Here is a 9,755-nt window from a genome sequence, read left to right as displayed (position 1 = left end):
TTCTCCTCAGAGGCCATCGCTATTAACAGTGTCCTGTGATCCACCAGAAATATTATCTGTAATCTTTGTGTATACAATAACAAATGTGTATATTTTGTACCTATCTACCTACATATCTATCTATCTATCTATCTATCTATCTATCTATCTATCTATCTATCATCTATCTAATCATCTGTCCATCCATCTATCCATCCATCCATCCATCCTTCTATTCCAACGTATGCTTAACTCTTGTTGAAAATCATTTGATATTCTCAAATTTATTTTCTCCTCTTGGTTTGGTGTGTTGGGACCAGTACACCCCCGACAGAAGGTCTTGTGTGTCCCCTGGGATGCCTGTCTGAGGTCCAGTCTTATTATAAAGTCCTCCAGCTGGTGAAGGTATAGCACTGAGCCACACACCAACCTCCCTGAGAGGTTGTGTTGCCCCACCCTCCACTACACTCCTCCTGGTGTCTGTCCTTCTCTTCAAAGCAGAATACAAGAAGATGCTGTAGGAGTGGGGTGATAATCTTCCCTCTACTCTTCTAGGTTCTTGGCTGATAGCTCGTGTAATAAAACGGCAGATTAACAGGAGAAAAACAAATTTAATTACTTATGCACATATGTACAGGAACTCCATAGAGATATGAGACCCAAAGGCAGCCAGGCAATCGAGACTTACATACCATCCTGAGCTAAGGAAAAGGATAGGGGTCTAGGGCTTCAAAGGGGAGGAAGGCAATTTGCAGGGAGAGAAGAAGAGCAGATATTTGGCAAACAAACATTTGCCCTGCCATGCAATTAAGTCTCTCAGATGAAAAATTTACCTCTGGTAATAGCTTTCTTCCAGAGATACAGACCTCCTTTCTAAATTATTTTAGGCAGTTAAGGGGAAGGTAAAAAGCTTTAACTGAGTCTGCTGGGTCTTGATTGACTTCAGCTCAAAATAATCCTCATACCAAAGAGGCATATTTTGGGTTGGCAGGTTCTGCTCCCCTTCAATGCCCTGTGGGATGGATGGATCCAGTTGGGTGAGATTTCATGGAATCCGTGCTTCAGCAAAGACTGCCCTTACTCATCCCTTGCTAGAGAAGGATCCTGATTTATAATCCTGCTCCCTACATGGAGACTACCTTTTTACATAATGTTGATTGCTAGATAATCGTATGCTCCAACAGAAGGAGGTAAATTTTCTCCCCAGCAAATTTTTTTCCCAGTTAAGTATGGCAAGAATGAAGGGCTGAGAAATGGCTAAGACCCCAGTTTTTATTACAACTTCCTCTGAATTACCATGTGAGAAGCCAGTACTCTACTGGGCCTTGTCACGGGATAGTCACAAGTAGATGGCACCACAGAGGTATCCCATGCAAATGGCTCATTTTACCAATGAATCTTAGGCTCAGACCAGAGACAACACATAAACAAATTTATACAGCAAACTAGTGGCACTTCGGAATTTGCAGCTGTTACCTCTGGCCCTTATACTGCAGTTTTGAAGGACTCTGCCCTGTAGACACATGGTACACCTAGTACATTTTTAAACAGAGGTAGAATCAGACCATAAACATTCATTGGCTTTTGGATCCAAACTGGGTAGCGTGGTGACTTAGTATCGGTATTATTCTTGGCACATTCTTGAGCCAGTGGAAAGAACTTATTCTGGACCAGCATGTGTTTTTATGACTCAGGAGAACTCCTTGCTGTTGGGATGACTCAGATGTTTGTTTTACATGAAGATTACCAAACACCTCTTGCTACTTTTGAAAGCAGTGAATAAAATGAATAGTTACTCATTGCCTTGCTTACTGCCCTCTGTCACTATTTCTGTTGGCTTGGTATGCCAGTAGCCATCCAAACAGCTAGGTTCCAATTTGGCTGTATGCTGATGAAAGGGTTCCCCTCAAATCCCCCGTCAACATGGACAGAGAGAGGCCCATGGGCATTTTTATCTACACTAACTGGGTCATACGCTTTGGGCAAATTCTTCATGACTAGCAAAGCCCTCTGTGGGTTTTGGTTAACCGGTAGTCCTGCAGTGATCCAAGAGGTGGATATTATAGGACCACAGCTCTTTAGCTTTTTTTTCTTTGGCAAATTTATTTCCAACTTTCATTACTCAGGGTCATTTACATAAATCAATGAAAAGAAATTTTTCATGATTCAAAAACAAGCCATATATGTATGGAAATATGTTAATATAAATGTTTCAGACATTACATGAAATTTCTAAAAAAAAAAAAAAACAAGCCATACAGTCCTCTGGTCTCAAGTACTACAGAGACCTCAGTAAACAGAATGGAACATTTGGGATTTGGTTAACTGTTCCTCTAAGCCAAGGGTCAGCAAACTTTTTCTGTAAAGGTCAGATAGTAAATATCTTATGCTTTGTGGTCCATTTGGTGGGCCATGATTTGCTGACTCCTGCTCTAGGCTCTAATTAGTTAGAAAAAGAAGACCAAAGGATGGAGTATTTGAATTGACTGCACAGTTACTTGAATGTCGTCTTTAAAAACTTGAGCTTTAGAGTTGGACAGATGTAGGTTTAGTTCTGTGGTTCTGCTGCTTAGTGGGTAAGTTTAGGCATGTTAGTTTCCTTGTCTATAAAATGGGGACAATAATAGTCTCCCCTTAAAGACTCATGAGGATCAAGCAAAGGAAGTCACTTGCCACAGGGCTGGTATCTCTAAATGATAGTAGTATAACTAGCGCTATTACTGATAACCGAGACCAATGAATAAGAGGGACTATTCAATAGCATGCCGTTGAGGAACTGACCTATCTGGTTACCTTCAAAGGGAACGAGGTGGGGAATGCCAAGAAAACTCTTTTCATCATCATCTTCTAAGGGGGAAAATCTGAGACTAGATCACATTGACTTTGCATTGTTGCTGGGAGCCTAGTGCTAACTCATGACAGACCGTCTTCCTTTCTCCAAAAAATGAGTCCTTACATCATTCAGAGGAAAGTGGAAAACAATAATCCCTTTCTTCTACACACACACACACACACACACATACTCACTCTACCTGGAACAATTCAAGGACAGGTCTATGATTCAGTAATTCAAGGAATATCTAAGAATGTATTCTCATCTGGAAGTTCCAGGTTCTTGCAGCCAACATATTGTGGTGAAAAAAGATTGGGTTTTGAATGAACACAGATCAGCCTGTCATTTCCTGCTCTGCCCTTTCCTAGCTATTTGACAGCAGGCAAGTTACTTAATCTTGCTTCCTCAGTTGTACAATAACTTACAATCACTTCTCACACTGTACAAAATGTCTGTCTTAAAAGATGCTGTAAATAATTACTGCCCAGCCAGACTGTACAGGCTGGAATCCAAATGACCAAATCTGCACACCCTACCCTTTATTGTAGACTTGTAACAAAAAAAGGCTGAAGTGATTCTCAGCATTTTAGCACATGCTGAGTCATTACTCTAGAAGGTTCTAATCCTGAAACCATGATATCAAGGAGCCCTGCTGAGAAGACAATGTAAAGCCTACTCCACCCTCTGTGGCCTGCTAGCGTGACATTGACTGTACCTCCTCCATTGGCTCTATCTGCTCTCAGGTCACTTGCTTTTCTGTTTTCACAATTGTCCCCTGGGAACCTTTGCTCAAAGTTGTAAGTCATGTGACATCTTTAGTAACAACATCATTCACTCTAAACCATGCTCTACCTACTTTGTAGCCTGGCCAATAAATATTCATTCCTTGCTTGGGGATTTTATTTCGGCACACAGGGAAAGCCTCCATCTATTCAGTGATGAAACTAAATGGGACAAGGCCTGCTAACTTAACAGGAGCCAGGCATGTGTGCAGATGAAATCAGGAGGTAGTTTACTCTACTGTTAACATTTTTTTCAGGAAAAACAGCAGTGCAAGCATGACGACAAGTGGTATTTGACATTTGGCCTTCATGTCAGGGAGCAATAGGGACTGGTGGGGACTGTGGCAGACTGGAAAATCGGTGTCTGTCTAAAGGACAATCACTTCTCAGTTCTAGCTGATTGTCGCCACTCAGGAATTAAGTCTGAGGATAGCTAGATTGTTCCAGTACTTTAAGAGATGGGAGAAATCTGGATTTTGATGTGAAATCTACTAGCTTTTACATTTTGTTAAATAATTCAAATTAAAAAAACAGTAACAACAACTGTGTGTTACTCTTGCATTTATAAGCACTTACATAAACTGAAAGGGAGAACTGGTGGGGAAATAATGAAGTTGGGAGTGGGGGAAGATGGTCGTGTGGATTAACACCTCAAAAATTGTATACGGCATTTCTTGTAACACACTCCAAGTGGAAAAGCTTGCCTATTTCATTCAAGTTTTGTCTCGTTCCTTAGACATTACTTACTAAGGCAGGAAAGTGGTAAACACCTTTAGTACTTTTCAATAACACGGTCAAAACGAAGAGCATTGTTGTTTAGTTAAGAAAAATTTAAATGATTAACAATTTATTGGCATTTATCACTGCAAATTAAGAGGGTTTTAGAATCAATTCCCAACTTGTTATCGTTAATAGTGTTAAAGTTACTGCTGACTGAACTTAGCAGTAAAGAAAAGGAATACTTGCCTAAAGGAGTGAATGGGTTCTGTGACTTCTCTCCATTATTTTTAGTGTAAAAATATACGAATATTTTCTTAGTGGCTGAGAAAGAGACCTCTTTGGGAGTACTTGACATGCTGTGTAGGGATGGGGAAGAGACACACTCCAAGGAGCATGCTGGAGGAACAACAGCTGGGCAGCTGTTGGACAATCCATCAGGCTTGCGTTTTGCTCAATGGACTATGGAAATTGAGAGTGAGAAATTTGGGGGAGTAGGAGGAGGAAGAACAAAGATGCTTAAGATGAACTTTTATTATGTGTTTGCTGGGTGGTGTGTGATGTAAAACCTCTTCCCCTTCTCCCCATACAGTAGTGATTACTCTGTATTGGATTGTGGCGTTGCATCTGTTTTCAAGTAAGGGGCAGTGGGCTGAATGTGAGCAGAATGTGACCTTAGGGTAGATGGGGTGGGTAGAGGAAGGAGGCAAAATTGCCCAGGGCAAGAAAGCCTGCCCCTTCTGTGTTAACTCAAAGCCCTAGGGTGTCCTGGAGTCCAGGACAATGATATCAAGGAACACTGTAGATCCTACCCAATCCCTACTGATCTCGGAGAGACAGCAGTGAGCGGTGGCTTGAAGTAAGATCTTAGTTTTCTGCCCAGGAACTGGACCAGGGCAGCCTGGATGAAAACCAGGAATCCTAGCTGCTAGTCCTCCAGGGTCTGGAGGCTGGAAGCAAAATTCCCCTGGCCCTTGCCCCCACTGAAAAATGCATTTCTTAAGGAGGCAAAAACTGAAAAAACAGGTACAGAGTTTATTGTTAGAGACACAGCACAAGTGGAAGAGCACACAGGGAAACAGTTTGTTTAGTTAAGGCAGAAGGCAAGCAGAGATTACACACCGGGAAAGAAAAGATGTGGGCGTCCCCCCTAATGAGGAGGAGTGCAGTAAAGAGGCGGTTAAGTCATTTATATCCGGCAGTTCTTCCGGGTCTTTGTTTACCTTTGGCCAACTACCTGGTTTCTTTTTCCACACCTGACCCGCCCTAGGGCCCTCCCCAACATGCGTGCGCAACTTTTTTCCAAGATGGATTCCAGCCCAGAGGCCTATGGGGGCCTTGGCATCACCTATTATGGGGTGGCACCCCCTCCTTTTAGAACCCCAAGGAACCTTTCTGCACATGTGCAGTGTCTCCCTTGCCCCAAGGATAGGAAATATGTGACTTCTTGATCTTTTACTCAGCCAGGGTCTAGCCCCTCTCTGTCCCTGCCTTAACTTATCTTAAAGTGTCCACAGGAGGCAAAGTCCAGCTATTTACCCTGTTCTTGTTGTTATTTCCATCTCGAAGTGCAGACAGGAGGCTGGTCATAAATATCTAGCCTGGAGCCCACTTGCCTCCTGCCTCAGGAAATGTAAACAGGAGACTAGTTGTAAATGTCCAGCCTAGAGCCCATCTCTTTCCTGCCCCAAGAAATGTGAATAGGAGGCCAGTTGTAAATGCCTAGCCTGAAGCCCATCTATCTCCTGCCTCACTATTACCATATTTTATCCTAGCACTTAATTTGATCGACTGGTTTTCACTGAACACCTTGGGTGCCTGGCATTGTACATGCCATTATATGGTGGATACAAGGAATGACAAGACATGATCCTTGTTTTGATGTCATGATTTAAGAGCCAACCAGATAAGGCCTTGACACAGAAAGAAACCACACTCAAATAAATGAAAGATTTTACAAGTTGAACAACATTGAGCCTTTCTTCCCAAGCACCTGGGTTGAAGGACTTTCACCTCAGTTGCTGTGGAGTGAAGTGGTGTTGGTGGTCCAGTGGCCAACATACCAGACCACTTCCAGGGGTGTCAGGGAGAGTTGCTGCTGGAAGGACTTCAGGAATGCATAAAGAGTCAAGGTATGATCACCTGTGCTAATGAGAAGCCCTGGTTGCTTTTGGCAAGGTCATCAGACATTAGTTTGAGCTTCTGGTCAACTTCAAGGCTAAGGATTTTTGTACATCCTTTCCTTGTGCTTTGTTTAGGCTCCTCGCCAAATCTGTATCCATAGGAGTAGCCTCTTGTTCAGTGCCTGAGTTGGGAAGGCTTCTGCCACTTGCCAAAGTTACCTCCTAGATCCTATAGACTTGGGTCCCCCTTGTACCTGTACCTCAACAAAGTCTTAATGAGCACCTAATGAGTATTGGGTCCAGGGGTAGATACCGGCCCTCGCCTTGCAGAGTTTAAAGTCTAGTGGGGAAGACATTCAGACATCAAGGAGACAATCTGAATGTGATGAAATGTGAAGTGCAGGATATTACAGGCATGAAAAGTAGGTTGGGGGTTCAAGATAGGATTACTCAAAGAAACAACCTCAGAGTCAATTAAGATTTCAGGTTCTAATGTAAGAAGCAATACAGTTCTAGAAAGCCATGGACTACGACTGGCTATTAAAAAGGGGGAAATGGATCATGAAAAAGGATGTAGTCCACTTGTGGGCTGTGCCATGTTTACATAGAGCACTGTGAACCAATCTGTCTCAATAAGCTACCAGTCTGAGAAATGCACATTCTTCACTTAAGAAGGAATTTTCCTGGTGAGAGGATTACCCTTCTGTGGTGATTGAATGACTCAGTTTATCACTTGTGAAATAAACATATAAAACTAGTTAAGAGGAGACTGGGCAGTCAATCTGGTGGAATTAGCAGGGACTGAATATTTAGTTGACTGATCAATAGCCACATCCTTAGCGGCTTATTAGAAGGAACCAAAGTAAGAAAAAACACAAGTCATCTGGGAGGCCCTGACCTTGGGCTTTATTGTTAAGCTAAAGCAATAAAACAGTCAGTTACTTTTACCAGCAAAAGAGGTTTACCCGGGAGCAGTGAAGAATTGCAATTTGGGACATGCAACTATGGTGAAACATGTGCAAGTCTGGTAAAGCAAAGGAGAGGAGACTCTTTTATGGAGGAGAAGGGGAAGTTGAGAGGGGCTGTTATAAACAAAAAAAGTCCATTGGAGGAAACTGGGAGTTCAAAGTCTAGGGACTTTTCATTGGCTGAGTTGCGACAGTCTCTCACTGGCTGAACTGTTGCCAGGCAAGCAGAAATTTTTCTTCCTCCTGCTCAGGGTAGTAAAGTAGGGTCTCTCCCTGCTGGGGATGCAAAGTATGTCTCTTCCTGTTGGTCTGTGCATGAGAGCTCTCCCTTCTGGTCCTCTGACTCCATTGTAGTGGGGTTTCCCTTCATTAATTTTTACAGATGATGGGAGCCATTTAGAAGCATGGTGTTGACCAGCCTTTGAAACAGTTTAGTGGTTAAGCAAAGATGTTGCTTTAGCCTGTGTTTATCTAGAGCTTCCCTCAAAGCTGGAAGAAGGAAGGAAGGGTGGTGTGGAAGAATTCTGCCTACATCTCAGTAAGGGAGGCTGAGAAGCAAGTATTGGAGCATACTGCCTCTCTGGACAGAACTCTAGAAGGAGAGGAGTGGATATTGATAAAAACTCTCAGTATCTGCCACCTTGCCTCTTAGGCTTATTATAAACATCAAATAAGATACTTAGCCTGGGATCTGGTACTACATTAGCTTTCTGTTGTTGCTGTAACAAATTGAAACAAATTGAGTGTTTTAAGGCAGCACAGGTTTATTTGTTTTCTTATAATTCTGCAGATCAGAAACGAAGATGGGTCTCACTGGGCTAAAATCAAGGTGTCAGCAGGTCTGTGTGCCTTTCTGAAGGCTCTAAAGAAGAGTTTGTTTCTTTGCTTTTGCCCGCTTCCAGAATCTGTTCACGCATTCCTTGGCTCACGGCCACTTCCTTCCTCCATCTTCAAAGCCAGCAATGTTGGGCTGAGTCTTTCTCATGTTGCCATTTCTCTAGTTCTCTCTCTCTCTCCTGCCTTCTTCTTCTTTTAAGAATCCTGGCGATTATACTGGTCCCACTTGAATAATCCAGAATAAACTCTCCATCTCAAGTTCAGTTAATTAGCAACCTTAATTCCCTTTGGCCATGTAACTGACATAGTCACAGGTTCTGGGGATTAGGACATGGACATTTTGGGGGAGTGGGCATTATTCTGTATCCATATTATTATGCTGGTACACAATAAAAAGTCAATCAATGGTCCTTATTTATTACCAGTACACCTAGTAACTTCTTTCTCAAGTGTGAAGTTACCTACTGGCCTTCATTCTCCAAAGGCAGGACCGAAGCCTCAGCTCTGGTAGATTTTAGAAAGCCTTCCCTTGACTGGCTCAGGGGGGGCAGGGATGTGGCCAGACCCCACCTGGAGGGTTGTGTCCAGTCTAGGAGGAACATTGTAATGGGATGTAAATTGTTTGAGGTGCTGCAACCAGGATGGTGAGGAATTTGAGGAAGAGGAAAATCTGGGCAGAGAGGAGAGCTTCCTTCATGTGCCTGGAAAGCTGGTGGGTGGAGGAGGAGTTAGGCTTCACGTATTACAAGTGTGTTGTGATTAAGAGCATGCACCTTGCACAGGTAGAGCTAGGTTCACATGCCAACCCAGCCACTCACCAGCTGCCCGGCTTTGGGCAAATGACCTCACCTCTCTGATCTCCAGTTTTTCATCTATAAAGAAGGAATAATAATAGTATCTACCTCGTGAAAGTGTTTCCAGTGGTCAATGAGATAGTGCATGTGAAGTGTCTAGTACATTGCCTCGTGTTAACTACTATTATTGTTAACTGGTTCCCAGGGTAGAAAAATAACCAGTGGGTAGAAGCTACAGGGAAACAGATTTAGGCTCATGGTAAACGAAGAGCTTTGTAATAGTCAAAGCTGTCCAATGGCAAGACGATGAGACGTGTGAAGTCAAAAGCTCTCCTTCACTGCACCTGTCTGGGTGTTGACTAGACATCAGCCCATGGATTGACAACACCAAAGTCAGCTGGGTGCTTTCTAAAAAGTCGGGAGGTTTAAGACCCACCTGATGCTCTGAATTGGGATATTGAGGGATGGGGCTTAGAGATCTGTGGTTTTTTAAATAGACTTAATTTTTTAAGAAAATTTATAGAAAGTTTAAAAGTTAAAGTTTTTAGAAACTTTACAGTTTTAGGTTCACAGCAAAATAGAGCAGCTGGTACAGAGAGTTCCCATTGACCCCCTTTTCCCACATGTGGACATCTTCCCCCACTAGTAATATCCCCCCACCACAGTGGTACGTTTGTTACAATTGACAAACCTACACTGACACGTCATTGTCATCCAAAGTC

This window comes from Eschrichtius robustus, chromosome 11, assembly GCF_028021215.1.
Source record: "Eschrichtius robustus isolate mEscRob2 chromosome 11, mEscRob2.pri, whole genome shotgun sequence".
NCBI classification, from domain to species: Eukaryota; Metazoa; Chordata; class Mammalia; order Artiodactyla; family Eschrichtiidae; genus Eschrichtius; species Eschrichtius robustus.
The sequence above is the reverse complement of the archived record's forward strand: the minus strand, read 5'-3'. Positions refer to the sequence as shown.